Source organism: Ambystoma mexicanum, chromosome 10 (genome assembly GCF_040938575.1).
Source record: "Ambystoma mexicanum isolate Mex_15411 chromosome 10, UKY_AmexF1_1, whole genome shotgun sequence".
NCBI lineage: Eukaryota > Metazoa > Chordata > Amphibia > Caudata > Ambystomatidae > Ambystoma > Ambystoma mexicanum.
The window spans coordinates 257,965,407-257,983,816 of record NC_090932.1 but is presented as its reverse complement, the minus strand read 5'-3'; the positions used below and the strand labels follow the sequence as shown (position 1 = coordinate 257,983,816).

Sequence of the window (18,410 nt, the reverse complement as noted above, 5' to 3'; positions counted from 1 at the left end):
AGTCTAATGTTGGAAAATGGGGGCAAGCCTGCTTCCCCTGCAGGTATCCCAAAGGCAGGGCATCTAAAGGGTGCTGATGGGAGGAACCTCCCCTGCCCCACCCTAAAATCGAGTGGAGGGGCATTGGTCCTCTCCACTCTGACTCCTCTCCAGCTCGAGAGCCTCCCTTGACTATCAGGGATTGGATTTGCCAGCAAGGCACACCCATGGATTCCCAGCTCAGGCTGTCTGAACAGGAAGTGTATAATTTGTGAGTTTGCACAGTGAAGGTTGGGGTGCCAAAAGGAAGCATGTAGTGCTTTGATTCCCTCTTGTAGAGGACCCCATCAGAGAGACTATGTTCGAAAAAAAGAGTCATGGTGTGGAGCCTGGAGACAGGGTCAGAGACTGTCCTTCCTTCCTTCCTTCCTTTATTCGCTGGACTTCACAGCTTTAAGGAAGACCTTCCTGGAGTCATCCAGTGACTCCATCCTAGAGTCATTTATGGCTAGTTCAGGGAGATCATCCGAAACCATCCTGAAGCTACTCCAGGATGAATTCTGATTTACGTCCACGGATCTTGTAGTATTACTTCAGGATGGGTGGAGATTACTCCAGGATGACCCCCATGACAACTTTAGCATCGGTTTGGAATTGTGACCGATTATTGCAAACAACTCCAGGAGGAGTTATTTCATAATGCGTCCAGAAGACTTAGGAAAAGGGGATTGATTACCCCAGAATGTATCCCTTGTGTGCAAGACGGGTGGTATTACTATAGGGCGAGTCTAGTTAGACTTAATGATAGCGTACTGGACAACCTAAAGGGAATTTGCAGCCTTCTATGCTTGAGCACTCAAATGCCGTTATCCAAGTTCACTGATTTAGTGTACAAAACTACAAATCCACCCTACAATGTAACGAAACAACCTTTACACTCCCTCATTTCAGTTCTCACCTCTAGCTAACATGGCATCACAACCAATACACTCCCACAATTAATTACAAGTCACTGCAATACACACTTTCAATGATCTGAACAGAATCCGTTAAAGGTCTACCTGCAGAACAGATTGCTGAAAGTCACTTCACCCAATATAACTACGAGCAGCTAACAATTAGTTTGACCATTCATCACACCCAAGAAAACACTCACTGGCACTGCCAGGGATCATAGCCAACAGTACAAAACATATCATTTACAGGTTGGCACCAACCTACAAATTCACCAGATCAACTATTTCTACACACAAGAGCACTTGCATCTTCAGTTTCACACAGCAGCACGTGAGCTACAATTATGTTGTCAATTACTAGCAGGGAACACGGTTGTGGGAATGCTCCAATTCCATTGTTTTTAAAGACTGTACTCTGAATGATTGAGCAGGTGTGTGTGGGAACGTATAGGCGTCACTTCACTATCTAAACAGGCATGACCAAAATACTGTAACAAGGAAACACCGTTGAGACTACATGGTCATAGAGAGTTGTGCTTGTAAAATTAGATCTGTCCAACAAAACATTTGTAGCAGACAATTGACTTGATAGTCAAATATTTTGTAGTTGTTGCGCAGCTACATCTTTGGGAACTGCAACAATACACAGAGACAGCTTCCTATTTACTGCTGTCTTTCAACTGTCCAGGTGAAGTAACAGAGGCAGGAATGTAGGCAGCATGAAGAACACTAGCCATCCCTGCCACAAGACAGGTTTTCCAGCTTTTGAGAACAGAATTGTGAACAGCCATTACTAAGTTTATGAATAGTCAGTTCCCACCCATGAGCTTTTACATTATAAATCTTTGTTTTCTTTTGGGTTTTTTTTCCACTGCATTTTCTTCTTGTAGTTCCATTTTCCATTGCTTCCCCAAATGCCAGATTCCAGCAGTAGCTACTTTTCCTCCTCTGCCTCTCTTTTTAAAGCCTGAATTAGTTCCTCTGCATCATAACAGGTTTTAATTTTTTCATCAAATGTCTCTGTCTTAATACACTGTTTCTTGGCAAGGGGTATGAAAAAAGAAATTATGTGACTATCAATACAACAGACTTTTTGCTTATGCTGTACACTGGGATAAGCATGATCCCACCCGTCCCCTTGGTTTCATTTTTACTTATTCTTGCACTCCTTGGCACTTGCTTTCCCCTACTCCGTCCGTCCCTCCCTATGCAGCTAGCCACAACTCAATTTAGGCACACACATACTCTGACCTGAACTACGGACCCCTAGGGTGTTCAACCTATAGCACTTTCGGATCATACCAATGATCAAGGGCGCTCTAAGATTGCCCAAAAACATAAGAGAAATCATGTAAGCCATGTATACAGAATATAGAGATGCTGTAAAAAGAGTTGTGGCCATTGTGCAACACTCATCTGTGAGAAAAAATGGAATGCCTCCATGTAGGGACATCAGATGTACCCTCCTCCTCTATCAAATAGATGAGGAAAAAAATATATATGCTTACCTGCTGACTGAAAAAGCACTACTGCTTTGAAAGCCTTTTCTTCACGTAGTTCTCTTTTACTTTCATCAAAACCATCCATCAGCCATTTACAATTAACTTTGCCAGGAATTGCCAAAGGCTCAAATTCCCCATCCTTTCAAATACACAGATAATTGTTGAATAAAAAAATAAAAAAGACATTAAAGAGTGCCATGATTTGAATTATTGCCGAAGGAAAAAAAAAAAAAAAAAAAAAGAAAGGAATCACCCCACCCACGAAAAGGGGGTCTGTGTATGCTGAACAGCTAGGGTGCCTAAAGGGAGTGGTCTTCAGGCTGGGCTGGGCTGGGCTGCCCACACGAAAAGGGGGGGCTGTGTATGTTGAACAGCCAGGGTGCCTAAAGGGAGTGGTCTTCAGGCTGGGCTGGGCTGCCCCCCCCCCCCCCCAAGCTCTTTAATACATGATAATGGTCACTGTTTATAAATAGAATATCATTTAATAGGAAATATAAGCATTTGTGGCTTGGGTACCAAAAAATATATTTTTTACACAAGGGGGAGGAGGCCAGCATAAAAAGGTTTGAAGACCTTAAGGGAATAAAGTGACCTCACACTTTGAATTAGAAAAGCAAATAACTCAACACCCATGTCAGAAAACTCCTTCTACCGCGCAAGTCCTATGTTATACAAGGCTGCCGGAAAAGCAAGAAAATAGCACCAAGCTCCACAACATCGAATGAGAATTAACTGGTCCCATCATTAGAGACAAATAAAAAATAAATAAAAAACATACATTAAAATAAAGCATTCACTTCAGATCATAAACAATGATCAAAAAAGATCTTTTCAAATGAAGGACAGTGATCACAGTTAACTGCTGAGGTGCAATGGCTGGAAAAAACAAACCCCATGGAAGGGGCAATTAAAACCCTCCAGGAACCTAACGGACCTATACAGACAATGGGAACAGAAGTATAACTAGAACATTGCAGTAATCCTTGAAATGTACATTTGTATTTATTAAATCATGTAGCAATTTCCCCAAGTGTTGAACATAAACTAAAATGTAGATGGTGAAGTGCACGAGTCATGTAGGGAATTAGAACACTGTCCCCCATGCCCAAAGCCAGGTACAACTTTGGCCTACTGTTAACTGAGAAGCTCTCTATATGTTCTTTAAAATAAAATGTCGTATAAGCAATACAACAACTCTGCCCAACGGGTATAGCATCTGTAACTTCCAGCAGTGAAAAAATAATATTCAAAGCATTACAATACAAAATGACAGTCTTTGAATGCCAAGCATTTCACATTTTATGGATGGGAGCAGCTTTACAGAACCTCTATATGGGTGCTTTGACCTTGAACTTAACTGGCGAGTACCTGTCCTGTAGACTTTCCACAAATCTGAAACCGATGCATAGAGTGTAAACAATCTTCTCCAGGTTGAACAAGGTGGAAGGGGAGGGTGGCGACAAGGGGTGCTCTCCTTTAATGCTGATCTCTTAGTTGCTGGACAATGAATGGATGCCACTAGAGAATGGCCTTCTGCGTTTCATTTATTTCTTTTTTGAGATGGCTGGTGTTCTCCGTTCTTAATGACAGTTAGGATGGCAAATATATGCAACCATTATCTGTGTGCAGAACCTCAACAGCAAATTTAATTTGGAGCTTTTATAAAGTAAAAGCAAATTATTTGTGGTTGTTCATCCAAGCCCAAAGTGCCCTGTGCCACCAGATGCAGGAATCAAAGAGTGCATTCATCAGGGCATTTCACCCATCTAGGGCCAGAGATAAACACCTGGAGGTGTGTGCAGAACATTTCATACCACACAGCGGCTCAAACAGTCTGCCACACACAATTCAAAACCTGGTCAGCCTTCATTCCAGCCAAAAACAAACTGCACCCCTTGGCCCCCCCGTTTCAGAATTAAGCAATTTTGAAGATTCATGCGAAAGTTGCTCATGCTTCCTATGTGCCACACAACAATCCTCACACAAGGGAAATCTATGCCAGCAAGAGTCTGCACTGTCATGCAGCTGTCTGGGAAACTTATTGAAAATTACAAGCATAGCGCCAACATGCCCTTTATATACAAGCAACACTGCAATGTTCTTAAGCAGACAACCAAGTCAAATCTTAATCGCTGGGCCCTTGTGACTCTTTCCTTCACAGTAAAGCACTGGAATGATTCACTCGTACCCACTGAAGGTGCGGTTCTGTGTACGAGTTAAATATGTACCATACTGTACGCATAGCAAAGTCGCACACAAGGGCAATGCAAGCACATGGATAATGGACCACTGGAACCACTGATTTTGCAAAGAAGGTTTAAATGTACCTGGCTAGGGCCCCTCTATACACATGGACTCCAGATGTTTTACAAACAGTGTTTGTGCCCTGGTGTAGTAGAATGGTGCGCCAAATGGAGGTGTGGGTACCAAAAACTAAATTCTTTCAAAATGATTGCTTGCAATAACTCAAATCAGGGGACACATTTGTAAACACAGCATTCAAAATTTGTTCGTAAAATACAGAGGACTTGACTAAAAGTAGTGTTGGATATTTATTTCTCACAAAAGAAAACAGTCATTATTGTTGTCCTACAGTAACGTTTGACATGCAACTGATGTAACAATTTGTTTAAGTACAACAACTTTGAGATTACTATCAATGCTGTCACTTGCAAGTTGGACAGTGGCATATTGCAGAAATATTGTGAAGGGTGGGCCTGTCTTTTACTACTGGGTGCAATTATTGCCATAGCCAACTGCAGATGTTCTTCCACCTCCAGCTTTGACTGATATTTTGTCTTTAGGGCTGCAAGTGCTGGGAATCCAGTCTCACAGGAGGTACAAGGTGCTGAAATGGACTATACATTTGAATAAAGTTGGAATCTCTGCAGACACATTTTGCCAAAATCCATCCAAAGACAATTTTTTGAATTGGCTGTCCAGTAGACGGTCACTTTGAAGCTCCATTAGTTCCTCCTGGAGGCGTATTGGGAGGTTAGCACCTACGTCTGCTAGGAAAGTCTGAACCAGCCATTGACGTTACAATTGTCCTCCAGAAAGTACTTTGAGACTTGTTCTGAGATAGTTTCCTATTAGTTCAGCAACACATAAAAGATAATATTCTGTCTCCTCAAGAGTATCTGCTAATAATGGAGCCACATTGGTAATGTCGACATCAACCCTCCTCCTCCAAACCTCCAGCTTCTTCTTGAATCCTGAGATTTCTGCATTCATAGCAAATTATGTGGTTTCTGTGCCTTGCAGTGAGAGGTTAAGAAAATGTTGCTTTTTAAGGAGGTTGCCATGGTAAACTAACAATACAAGCCAGCATGAATCATACAGAGGCTCTTCTTTCATCTGGTCTAAACCCAGGAGAAAGTGTTGTTCCCAGAGTTCATGAATGCAAATTAAAACCTTTCCCCACCAGACCACAAAGCATCATGTTCAGCTCCCATTTCCGTAAATAATGTGGCAAACAGAAGGGCTCTTGTGGGGTGCATCTTAATAAAATGTACAATCTTTACAACAGAAGTCAGGACCTCCGAGTTCATTCCCATATTGTGCACAGCCAAAGCTTCCCGGTGTATCATGCAGTGTGTCCACAATATATGTGGTGCTACTGCCAACACTCTTGCTTTTAACCCACCTATAGCACCACACACTGAAGGAGCACCATCCGTGCAAATACCAACACAGGCCTCTGTGAGAAACCAAAGGATGTTTCACTAACCCATTCTCCAGGGATCCCCTACTCAGGTGGCCAGGGAAGGGCCATCGTTTGTGGATCCCAATCCTGGGGGTGAACAAGCAAGGGAGGATCGCCTGGTAGTGGGTCCTCATGGAGTGTGGAGAAACACCCCATGGCGAGACACGGTATTACCTGTTCATGCCTACCCCAATCCCAACTTGGGATACCAGTGACTACAACTCCCTGAATTCCTCCCCATTACATTTGGGTCAATCCACTGAGATGAGTGAGGGTATGAAGATTACCCAGATGACTTCCCAAGAACCATGTCAAGTTAATGAGGCCAGGTACATCTTCATAATTTCACACACCTGACTTTCATTACCTCGAAGAACACACTCTGAACGAGGCTGGGGACCAGACAGAGCAGACACTGTAGAGCTGAAGCAGCAGAGAGAAACTGAGCAAGAAGGTTATGCAGCAGAGACCCCTAAACTGTCGGGATCCCGAAAGAAAGCGCAAGTTGTTCCTTCACGGAGCTGACTGCAAGCAGGCCGGCGTGTCTGAGAAAGAGACATGCCAACACACAGGTGCACGACGAGCAGCCCGCTCTCCTCCCGAAAGCGAGGTGACAAGGGAGGCACTGCTGACACAACTGAAGATGCACGACCAGCGAGTGAGGAGAGCTGGTCGTGTGTGAGATTAAGAGAAACTCTCACAAGTGAAGGGTACCCGCATAACAGGGTAATGCATTTTTTGGCAAAGGGTGCAAGAAGTCGCTTAGAGGAAACAAATGCTGAAAAGCACATGTACCTTGTAATAGTGAGCCTAGAGAAAGGCTGCATCAGAGGCTCTGCGAACATTGTGAAAAGGCCAAGAGGCCTAACAGGAGTTGTGAATAAACATTGTGCAAAGGGCCAAATGAGCCTAAGCATTTCACTGAATTTGAAAGTGTTCTGGGAAAAATTGAAGTGGTCATGTAAAGGTCTGAGCAAAACCCTTACAGTTTCGAAGTCTTTGATCCAGAGGTCCTAAAGAACATAGAGTGGGACAAGAAGGTTGAAGGCTTGGGGAAGGGAACCCCAAGCCGTGGCTAAGGACGGAAGCATTGTAGGTTTGAGCCCGGCAGAAGGAAGCTTGTATAAACGTGCGTTTAAAATTGGAGAAAGGAATGTTTATTGGTGTTATGGCCTAGGAAGCTTGAAAGACTGATGGAAGTATTAAGGTGTCCTAGTAAGCCAGAGTGTGTTGAACTTTATGGAACTGTCCCAGCCACCAGTTCATTCGAACTTTCAAAACACCTGTGCTATTAAACATGGGGAAGGGGATATTATTTAAGCCATTCTGACATTGCCTTTGTAAACACTCTTTCTTTACTTTCCTGTACACATTTGCTGTTTAAGGAGGGCCAAGTTAGGTTTATTTAGTACAAGCCATTTTGTTTTGACTACTGATGGGGGCTGCTTTTCTTTTGTTTCATGCTCGAGACTACTCCCATTAAGAATTGCTCCAACCCTCTGGCCCTTATTTAATAAAGGATTTTTAACTTGCATCTATTGTCTTATCTGTACTGTTGCTACCATGCCTTCCTTACACCACCTACTTTAGGCAGTGGGAACTTTGGGAAATGATTCAGTTGCTCTGCCCTGATTGGTTTACAAAATAAATCCTCCAATATTTCTTTTCCATAGCAGTAAATCATATTAGCAATCAAATGAGCTTCTTTTGAATTATCAGTGACCTCGTCCAACTGTAGGTTTCAAGCAAGATATCAACTGTTGGCAGAATCAACTTCTCAGCTTCAGTAAAAAGCTTTTTGTTTTTGGCCAGGCACACAGTGGGCCTCATTACAAGTTTGCTGGTCCGGAAACAAAGGTGCCGGTATGCTCACCGGCACCCTTGTTTCAGGACCAGCAAACTCTGTTTAACTGCTGTGGCCGCTGTGCCCAGCAGGTCTGACCCTGGCAGGCACAGCAGCCATTGTAGGCAGCCGCTTCATGGAGGTGCCAGTATCGTTGGCAACGGTGCCAGCACTTCAGTGTCCCCATTCTCATAGAGTCCTATGGGAACTTGTTGGCGCCTGACTTCCCAGGCCGCTGGAGTTGAAATCTCCCAGTGGCACTGGTAAGTCAGGCGCTGGTACAATATAACGGGTCCGGCGGCAACCCGCCGATAGCACCACCATGGTTTAGCACCGGACCAGTAATGTCTTTTTGCTGTTTTATGCCTTGCAGCTACCGTACAAAGAAATCCCAGTTTTTTACTGAATCGGCATGTTTTGTTTCCGATTGCCACATTAATTGTGTTGGCCTCAGGCTGTCATTAATTTAGCTCCACAAACCACACACTGCAACTCAACTTATCCATCAACTGCGATCCATGTGAAAGAGTCCAAATAAGAGTCATCATATTTCCGTGTTTCTGCATTTCTTTTGTCTGTTTCCACCTCTCCTTCTCATTTGAGATTCCTACCATCTTCGGCCACTTGGAAAAAATCCATCTCAAAAAGGAGCCTGATTCTGAGAAAAGATTGTAAACCCAGTATGTCAAGTTAGTTTTTAAAAACCATTTCAAGCTTTCAAAGTTTCCAAACGCCTGCGAAAAGAGGGCAAACACCATGTGCAAAGATTCTAAAGGAGCCATGTGAAAAGCTTTGGGGAAAAATAAACCCTCACAAAAATGGGTCAACTACTAGTTGGATTATTATTATTATTTTCTTAAAACACCAACTTGATAGAAGTCTCAAAAGACTCCCTGTTTCAATAAAGTCCCAGCTAGAATTAAACGTTTTCCTGGACTAGGCCACAGATTGGTGGCCAAAACCACACCTGTATGCACATTACCCATATAAACCTTTATCACGTCTACTCAATCAATGGTACATAGGGAAAATAAAAAACTGCCGGCGTGACTAGGTCAAATCCTTCACTGGATTTTTCTTGCTGGGCTATACGTGGTCAGGTTGGTACACTGAGGCTTGGAGCGATGCTTCTGCAATGAAAACAGTTAGTCAAGGACACATGGGTCTACCTGAAATTTCAAAATTAATATTAGATGAGCAGGGGCTAAAAATCAGCTCATGGGTGTTCGACATCAGCTAGTAAGCAGGACCTAATGCTGGGAAACCAGGCGAGAGTACACAGTGCACTGTAACTCCCACTCAAGACATGAACTTTGAGTAGCTCCCCACCCCTCCAAACTGGACACGAGAAAGGAACAGACTCAAAAATAGGTTTGAAATCCCCGATTGTGACTCCAATTATACCTTTAAAATTGCCTTACTTTCACTCACAGCACTTTACCTTCAGCAAGGCCTACTACAGACAGAATTTGATGATGCCACTGCTGCTGGTGACTTCGAGGTCCTAGATGGGATGAGAGTCCTAATTTGTGTTCGTGCAATTGAAAAGGTACAATAAAGAAATATTATACACCTACCAGAACGACCTTAGCAATATTTGCGCCCTGCATTCTGTCAGCGCAAATCCTCCACTGCACACAAAAGGGTGCAGAGTCCTACCAGGAAATCTCCAACGTTCCCTATAGGCCCGTCCACTCCAGCTGGCAGAGAGAACAGAGCACATACCTGAAAACGTGATTCATGCTCAGTCACAGAGACAAAAAATGATGAGAGCGAGAGAAACAGTGCATCAGCTTGTTACATTTTACCCCTTCTATTCCATGCCTAGAATAGTTGAGAAGTCCTGCCTGCTGACATTACAATCATTCATCTACATATCTTACATAGAATCTGACAAAGTAGTGCTTATCCCACCAAGCTAACTTTCGGAAACATTGAGCAATGGCCACTTTGCTTATACTGCAATTCAGTGACCGCGCTGAAGTAGCAGCAGACTCTGCCGCGGCTGCCATGCCAGACAAGAGGGCCCCTGGCTTCTCTGCAGCATATGGTGCACCATGCAGGCAAAGGCCTGGCACCCACAGCAGGAGGATCTACATTAATTCCACTTTAAATCACTTCTATGGCAGTGGTGCACTAAAGTACTGCAGGTAATGCAGTGATTTTTAGTACATCAAAAGATCGCTCTATAGTAGTGGCTACCGGGGTAGCTCAGCAGGTTGACAGACTGTCGCTGAGATAGATATATATGAGAGAGAGATTTAAAACTTGTTATCATGACTTTATGCAATTCCTTATAAAAAAGGAAGTGCTATAAAATGTGGCCAGGGGATGGGTTGGGGTATTTCTGCCCCTGTAGTGCAAATCAAAAGTTGGCACCCATGAACCCACAGTTTAATTTCTTAATAACTGCGGTTAGCACAATGGAAGCATTTGTGATTAACCACTTTGACAAACATACCATCTTTATAAATATAACCTGTGATAAAACACAAAGCAAGGGGCACACAAATTACAGAATATTGGTGTGGTGCTCCGACAATTATTTTTTTTTTTAAACATTTCAAAGAAAACGAGTCAACTAGTGAATGCACGTTTCAGCAGCATTTTGGAGTTTTCAAATTACTTTTTTCCGATCAATGTGTAAAATGCACATTTGAACAATAATGTGCCCAGCATGTAGAATGCCTACTTTCAACAGTGATGCCGCCCTCCCAACCCCAGGGATGTTCATGGCCCATTGATTCATGTGGTGTCCCTTTCAGGACAGAAGAAAACAAACAGGATGAGCAAAGGCAGGACATGCGGGAGTGGCAGCTGGGGAAAAGGTGCACAGCGAAGATTAGGTCATGAGCCTTCACCACCACCGCCACCTCCTCCCCCCGCCGCCCCTCCCCACACACCTGGCGGAGGCTAAGATGGGGGCTTGGTAAAGCCTGGTCAGGGCTGAGGCAGGCCATGATCTTCATTATCTCTCGGGAAGAGCCAGAACCATCTGGGCTTCCAAAGTAATGAGGGGCAGTGATTGACAGCCGCAAACTGGCTTCACTTGAGGGTGTGCCCAGCAGGTTAAAGACCATTAAAGGTAACAAACAGCAGCATCAAAAGCTGCTTTTCAATCTGGGAAACTAGGTCCCTCCTTGAACAATGATGGTCACCCTGCTTTTGTTCGGCCAGAAGACCACCCTTTGCCGGTTTTGTTAATAACATTACAAGAGCTGACAGGAGGCCTGAACAGGAGAGGATCACAACAGGAAAGCAGTGCACATGAAAACCCTTGGATATAAATTTTGGAGGCGTGAATAAATAAACCGTTTTTTTTTTTTTTAAATAATTTTGAAGCGATAATAGATTACAATGCATGTCTCTTTTATGCATTGATAATATGTGGTGCGTTTTGTAGAAAAATGCAATCAGCACCTTTGTCAACATTTGTAGGGGCGTTCTTGCTCATATGCTAGCTGATGTTTATCTGACCATGGAGAATGGGTGCACATTTTGGGAGCCTTAGAAGTGCGATGAGGCAACAAGGAGTCTAATCGTGCACATTATGCCAAGAATAAGCAAAGCACCCAGCCGGAGTTCTTTTTTAACAAATAGGTGGGCGTAGTCTTGAATAACTGTGGGCGTGGATTCGTATGAAATAAATCTCAAGGTTTTTGAAATGTAAGCAGGTATGAGAAAAGCCCGTGAATACAGCAAAAAGCCACTGCCATTTGAAAGTGGAAAACATGCAAGAACGCTTAAGCAAACAAAAACTCTGGCTTGCTGACAGCCGAATTTACAAAAAAAAACAACTGCCCTAAAATGTCCTCATCGTGCGCTGCACAGCCATATTAATCACTTCTGTTTGCGGGGGTTAGGAAGGGGGAAGATGGAGATACTACTTACTTGCCAAAAAGACACACAAAGACCCGCTATTGCTACAACCAAAAGCAAAATAAGTATAAGAAAAACAAACCCACCGATACCTAAATATACCTGACGTGCATAACATACAGTCTTCCTTCCTCCATGATTCTCTTCCTAGGCACGTAGACGTCCTACGTGAAAACGTCCCGACGACTTAAAGGCATTTCAGAAATACGTGAAATACGTCAGGGAAAGTGAAAGGCATTTTAGAAAGGATCGGCCAATTTTTAAACAAACACAATGCTATCGGGTCTCACAGGGACTTTAAATGTGTGTTTCAATTTATAATGAAAGTAACATAAGGCCTCCCTTTACCAAACGCTCCTTTTCAGTTTCCAGGCAGCATCAGGTGAGTGCATGCACTCCTGCTCTTGTAATGAATTTGGTATGCATTTCTTTTAGAATCCGTTAACTTAGATCATTCCCACCCCTTTATTATTATATTGGTAAGAGGAGCCCTTTTGAAACCTCTGGAAATGCACGTTGAAGTAAGAGGCTGAAGCTGTAATTCCTTGTATTGTACTCCTCACATGTTGACATTAAAATGTGTAAGTGCGTGACTTTATGAACATCTGGTTTTGAAATTACACCTGGCAGCCTGTTGTTGGTAGTGCAGACACAATAGCTGCTCCAAAGCTCATTTATGGTACAGTTCAGGCTCCGGATTTCTCCCAGACGCAGTAACCATACAGACCGTGGTCTGGTGTAAGTGACCATATACACAACTGCACGGGCTAATGATTGCAGACGGGTACTGTCTCCAGTTCCCGTGCCTAATCTCAAAGTAACGATTCCCCAGGGCTCATGGCTGCAGTTCCAGTACTTTAGCTGCTCTAATGACCCTTCTATGGATAATAACTGCAGTCACAGTGTCTCTTCTAGGTCTAATGGCTGCAGACACAGAAACGACACGCTATGAATAGCAGCCGACACTACCTTATCTAGCGCTAATGGTAAACGCCCATCACATCCCGCTGGAGCGAATGAGTGCAGACACAATACCTGTTCTGGAGCTAATGACTTTCCATACAGTACATACCTGCTCATCAGCTGCATCCGATAATACCTTCCCTGGGGCAAATAATTACATACACACTACCGAATCTGTGATACCGATTCCAGAAGCAGTATCTGCCCTGTAACTAATGACGTTTGATACAATACCTGTTAATCCTTTACGTGTGATAGAATACCTACCCTGGGGCTTATAACCATAGACGCACTACCTGCTCTGCGAGAATGATGGCATAAACAGTACGTACTCTGGGGCTAACGATTCCAGTAACAGTATCTGCTCTGGAGCAAATGGTATTTAACACAACTCATGAGCAAATCCGCGGTTAATGACTGCAGAAACAGTAAAAACCCCATGCACCCTTCCTTCCTGCATGTCCTTTCCCATTCCTAATTCCCCTCTGACACCTCGAGCGACACCTCGAGCCACCCTATTTGAAATGAACGTACAGCGTAAAGAAGGGATCAGTAGAGATAAACCATGCTGTCACCATTTTCAAAACGTATTTGGTGCAAATGATAGAATGCTCATTCACTTCACGTGCGCCAAAAAGTTGGTGAACCGTCCACAAAGGACATTTAAATGTGTGCATCTTAGCTGTGCACATTGAGGTGCTCTTTTCCTACCAAATGCACAACTGCGCAAGCCAGAGGGTGGAAAGGGGGTTCTCTGCATTTTCAAGTAAATCACGATTTTGAAAAGGGGTGCACTTTTCGAAAGCAAATCTAAAAAAACACCATTTCCCTCTGCCTATTTGGAACAGGTACAGGGAATATAAAATGTATGGGAAGGTCCCTTCTGATCCTCTCATGCAATGAGTGAGTGAATTCTCTGTGTGAATAAGCGAGTGAATGTTGAGTCAAAGAATGTGTGTGTGCATGTGATTGTGATGGGCTAGGTAGCTGATTTTGGTTGGTGATGGCAACATTGTAACAATGTACATAAAAATAAAAATAAAGTTTTTCATTTTCAAACCCAATCCCAACACATGTAATGTAACCAAGGACGCACCCAGTCCTGCCAACCACCCTCCCCCAAGTCCATAAACTCTGTAGATGGCTCCGGGTCCCAAGTTTCTGTGAGTGGCCAGCTGGAGTACAGGCCCTTGCACCGTTTGAGAAGGCCCCCCCCACCGCCATAGTTCTCGCCTCACCCAGCCATATTTCCTCCCAGCTTCCCGTGAAGGCGTCCTACCTAAATGGAGCGAGTACTCCAGCCCCAGCAATCTAATTTTCCTTGGGCACCATTAGGCCCCCCGAGTCCTGCTGCAGGACAATGTCCTAACCCAAGAGAAACCTTTGGTGATCCCCTTGAATCAACCCATTCGTGTTCTGTGGGGGCAGCTTTTTGTTTCCATTTGTGTGCCGCCACTATCAGGATGACTAATGTTTTTCTTTGAGCTTTCAAGGGTAGATTTTCGAGAACCCCGCCCGTTCCCAGGATGGCCATCCCTATTTTGTCCGGCATCTGACTCCCAAAAATACTATTCATTGATACACAGGTCATGTCCCAATAAGGCTGTATGACTGGGCATTCCCACCAGATACGCTTCCACAATCCCAGTTCGCCTCCAGCGGAGTGCTGACGCAGTTGGGTAGAATTTTGAAGTCGTTTTCTGGGGTCAGATACCTTGGACCGATTTATGGTCTTTGCATCAAATATTTTCCATCGAGGGTCCATTCCATCGAAAACTTTGCATCAAATGCATTTTTTCCCTTATTTTTGAATTTTTTATGAAGGGGTCCCTCATAACCCCCAGTTTTTTTATTCTTTAAACCCCCCTCCCAAAAAAATGAACCCTTTAAAAATATGCATTCAATGCATATTTTCTCAATGCAAATCCCTCAATGGAAAGTAATTCGATGGAAAGTCCATTGATGAATTTACCAGATACCCCATGGACCATTATCTTAACCCACATCTCCTGAATATGGATTGCCCGCGTGAGCTTGGGGATATTGTCCCATAACTGAGTACAAAGTAGTTCCCCCTCCAGCGGCTGCACCACTGCAGTTTCCTACTGCTCCATATAGTGCCATGCCTGGCTCCTTGCCCCTTCTGCTATAATTCCATATAACGCTCCTACCAAATGCATGTTCCCTGTGTCTGTGGTTACAAACCGTTCAAAGGGCATGAGATACCTGGTGGCCGTTGACCTGACCATTTGGGTTCCTAAGCCAGTGCCTCAGTTGAGAGTAGCGATACCTCTCCCCCTCCTCTAGTCCGAAGTTCGGCTTGCACTGTGCAAAGGATTAAATGTTCTGACCCAAGAACATGTTCCGTAGTTTGCAACCCCCTACCGCCCATTGAAGGCACCCCTTTCCATACCCGGCCTGAACTGGGGATTCCTAAACGGCGACGTCAGTGGGGAGTGGAAGGTGTTCAAATTCACCCTCCATACCAGCTCATCCCATGAGTCCCCCACTAGGTCCCCCTATCCTGCTACAGTAGATGTTTGCAGCTCTATCCCCCTTGGGTCACCACAACACCTTGTCCAGCGCCAAGCCCACCACCTCTTTGTCCATTTGACACAGACCTTCCCGCAATCACCCCTGAACCAGTCCCGGGTCCCTCTGATTTGGGCCGCAAGGAAATGGAGGCAGAAGTTTGGTGCTCCCAGCCCTCCCTTGCTTCTGAGAGACATTAGCATCTGCATAGCTACCCTGGGTCTCTTGCGGTTCCAAATAAGTGACTCCACATGTTTTTGAAGGGTCCTGAAGAAACCTGGGGGAACCCCCACTGGCCGGGCCGTGACATACGCTAGTATAAGTGCAGGGGTTCTAGATTTATTTACTTTTTCAATCAGGTGACATACTGGCCGAATGTTATCCGAGGTCTGCCTATGCCTAATAAATCCCGACTGGTCGGGACCAATATATTTGTGTCTAGATTAATAAGGGCAATCGGCCGGTACGAACCGCATAGTGACATCTGTTAGGTAAGATTTTCATATTAATGGTGAATCTTCCTGACCTGTGTCAACCCCAGAAGGTTTTGCTTTACTGGTATTATTTTTCCTCATACCTCTGTTGTGGGAACTTTTTTCCACACTCATCGAATCTTTTACTATTTTTATGGGTGTCATTTTTTAGACTCTTCATAGTGTCTTTTCAAAGTTATCCTCTTGGACAACCTTTTGGCAATAAGTGTCTGTTGTTTCTGGGTTGACCTAAGGGCTCCCCTTTTACCTTTCTCTGGCTATTCTTGAGATCGCTACAGTTCCCAAGGGTAGAAAGGATCTTTGGATCCCTTTTACATTTTATTTGGTGAAACCAGTACACCCCACCTAATGTGGAGGGCTGTGCAGATACAATATATCCCCTTTCACACTAAAACTGTAACAATTCTGTTACACGGACAAGCTTACATTTAATGGCTGCTGGCAGTGATGCATTTTGCTAATTTGGTGCACCTTTACCACTGGCTGTGTTGACCGCTGCATTAAAGGCACCCAATGGTGCTCATTTTACCAAAATGGCCCGTCTTATTTTTTTTTTTATTTTTTGTTGCCATTTTAGTGTTTCTTGTCCTTCCTTCTTCCTTCCCCTGGCTTCCAGGGTGGGAAATTCCTTTGTGTGATTGTTTTCTTCTTCGGCGGGAGTCATCTGGACTCCCTTCCCAAGCTCCAGTCTGTCTGTGAAGGTAGGAAGCGACAGAGGAGTCCAAAACGCCACAGCTCTTTGTCTTCCTCCTTGCCTGAATGGGGACAAATCCCATTGGACGGCTGGCTGTCCTGTTTGGACAACCAGACCACCCCTTGTTGTAAAATTCAGGAAGAGAATGCAGACGTTATGCTGTAATTCTTGTTAAATACTTCAAACCTGAAAGCTGAAGACAAGTTGACCACTGGAACCAAAACCGAAGCGGATGATGAAGGAAAAGCAGCTGAGACAATTTCCAGCGACCGGAGAGCCTGCTGTGTAACCTGAGCCTGCTGTAGCCCTTCCTTCCAATCGACCTGGGGACTCCAAAAATGAACCCGACCCAATAGACAGACCTGCATTTTGAGCCATCCCACATTGTGCTCCGACCTTGCGGGGCTGCAGTACCCTGGGACCTCGAGCCATTGTGCAGCACGCAGTCTTCCGAATCTCGCTGAAATCTTTGTGGGCATCCTGCTGGATCTCCAGAGACACGAATCAAGTCTGAAAAGTCCCCTCACCAGAGTGCTGGTCCTTTGTAACGCCGAGAATCCGACCAGCGATATTCTGTCTTCTATGCTCCTGTAAAAGGCGCCAAATCCAAAGAGCCACATCCAGCCACGTGGAAAACCTTGCCTAGAGCCTTCCCAGTTGATCTCTGCTACTAAGTCCCTTCCAAGGTCCTGTTTTCAGTCACCTCAAAAAGGAATCCAGCAACCAGGTTTTTGGCTGCAGATCCTGAAGTTCTCCCTCTGCAAAATCTTCTTCTGTGCTGAGGTACTGTGCTGGCTTGGTGATTTACTTACCTTATGTCTCTTGTGATTCCTGTGTAGTTGTGGGGTGTTTCCTTTGATTGAGAGGCCTCTCGTTCAGTTCATCCAGTCCCACTGCTGGAATCCTCCTAAGGTGTCTTCTGTGAAGCCCAAAGTAAAATGCTCACCTGTTTGAACAGTCTTCCCAAGGAACTCTGACTTTTGCTACTTAAAAACCTATCCTGACACTGCCTGTTGGACACTAGACCCTAGTGACCCACTTCTGCCACTGAGAACACTCATGCTCCAAGAATAAGGGAAGTACATTTAGAGGATTGGGACGTTTACTTACTTGCAAAAGAAGTTGGTTGGTAACTGGAACTCCGAGAGTGAACAGTTACAAAAGTTCTTACTTACCTTGAATGTGTGTTGCACTATTCTGAAAGGTATATGTAACATCTTTCTTTCCTTAGAAACTGTTTCTCCATTCTAACAGAAAGTAGATGTAAGGCTATATTACTCACATGTGATTGGCTGTGCCTCTTCCCAAAAATAATGCTGTTGGTTTCACTTTATTATTCCTGTTAGGATAATTGTATGAGTTTTCCCCAACTGGTTCTTGCTTCCCATGATATGTTGTACTGAGTCATTCCTAAAGTGTAACATTGGGTTTTGCTTTCACTGGTCTGTTTTACACAGACACAAGAGTTTTGGGTACATACCTGCTCCAAGCTTCTGTTAGCTCCTTGAAAAAATATATGGGTTTTACTTACCTTGAGTTAGCTGTGTGCCATCCAGTAATAATCTCAATCTGTGTTTCACTGATCTCAAAAGCACCTGTAATTGAATATTACATCCTTAGGATTTACTCACCTAGTATAACTGTGTGTTATCACAAAAGTAGGTATGTGTTCACTGTACTTAGAATAAATGTTCCACTATGCACAAAACTTATACTGTCCAGTTGACTATGTGATTTGTTGCTGAGCGTCACGGTACAACTGGTAGGGTCTACTACCCTTTAATTACTGAATGTAATCTGAAAGTGAACATTGGTTTTTACTCCCCAAGAATAGGTGTAACCTATACTGAATGTGCATGAAA

General features: G+C 44.1%; 1 protein-coding gene across 2 annotated transcripts in view; it reads left to right on the top strand.

Annotated features, from left to right (window-relative positions):
* The window catches only part of AMMECR1L (AMMECR1 like), a 510,558-nt gene that overhangs the window by 59,190 nt on the left and 432,958 nt on the right, over positions 1–18,410 (top strand). The window contains exon 1 of one of the 2 annotated variants that reach the window (XM_069617806.1): positions 12,121–12,247. The exons of the other annotated variant lie outside the window; for it this stretch is intronic. The gene's annotated coding sequence lies outside the window, so the exon portion shown is untranslated. Of the gene's footprint in view, positions 1–12,120; positions 12,248–18,410 lie in introns of those variants that run through there. 2 annotated transcript variants of the gene reach the window in all.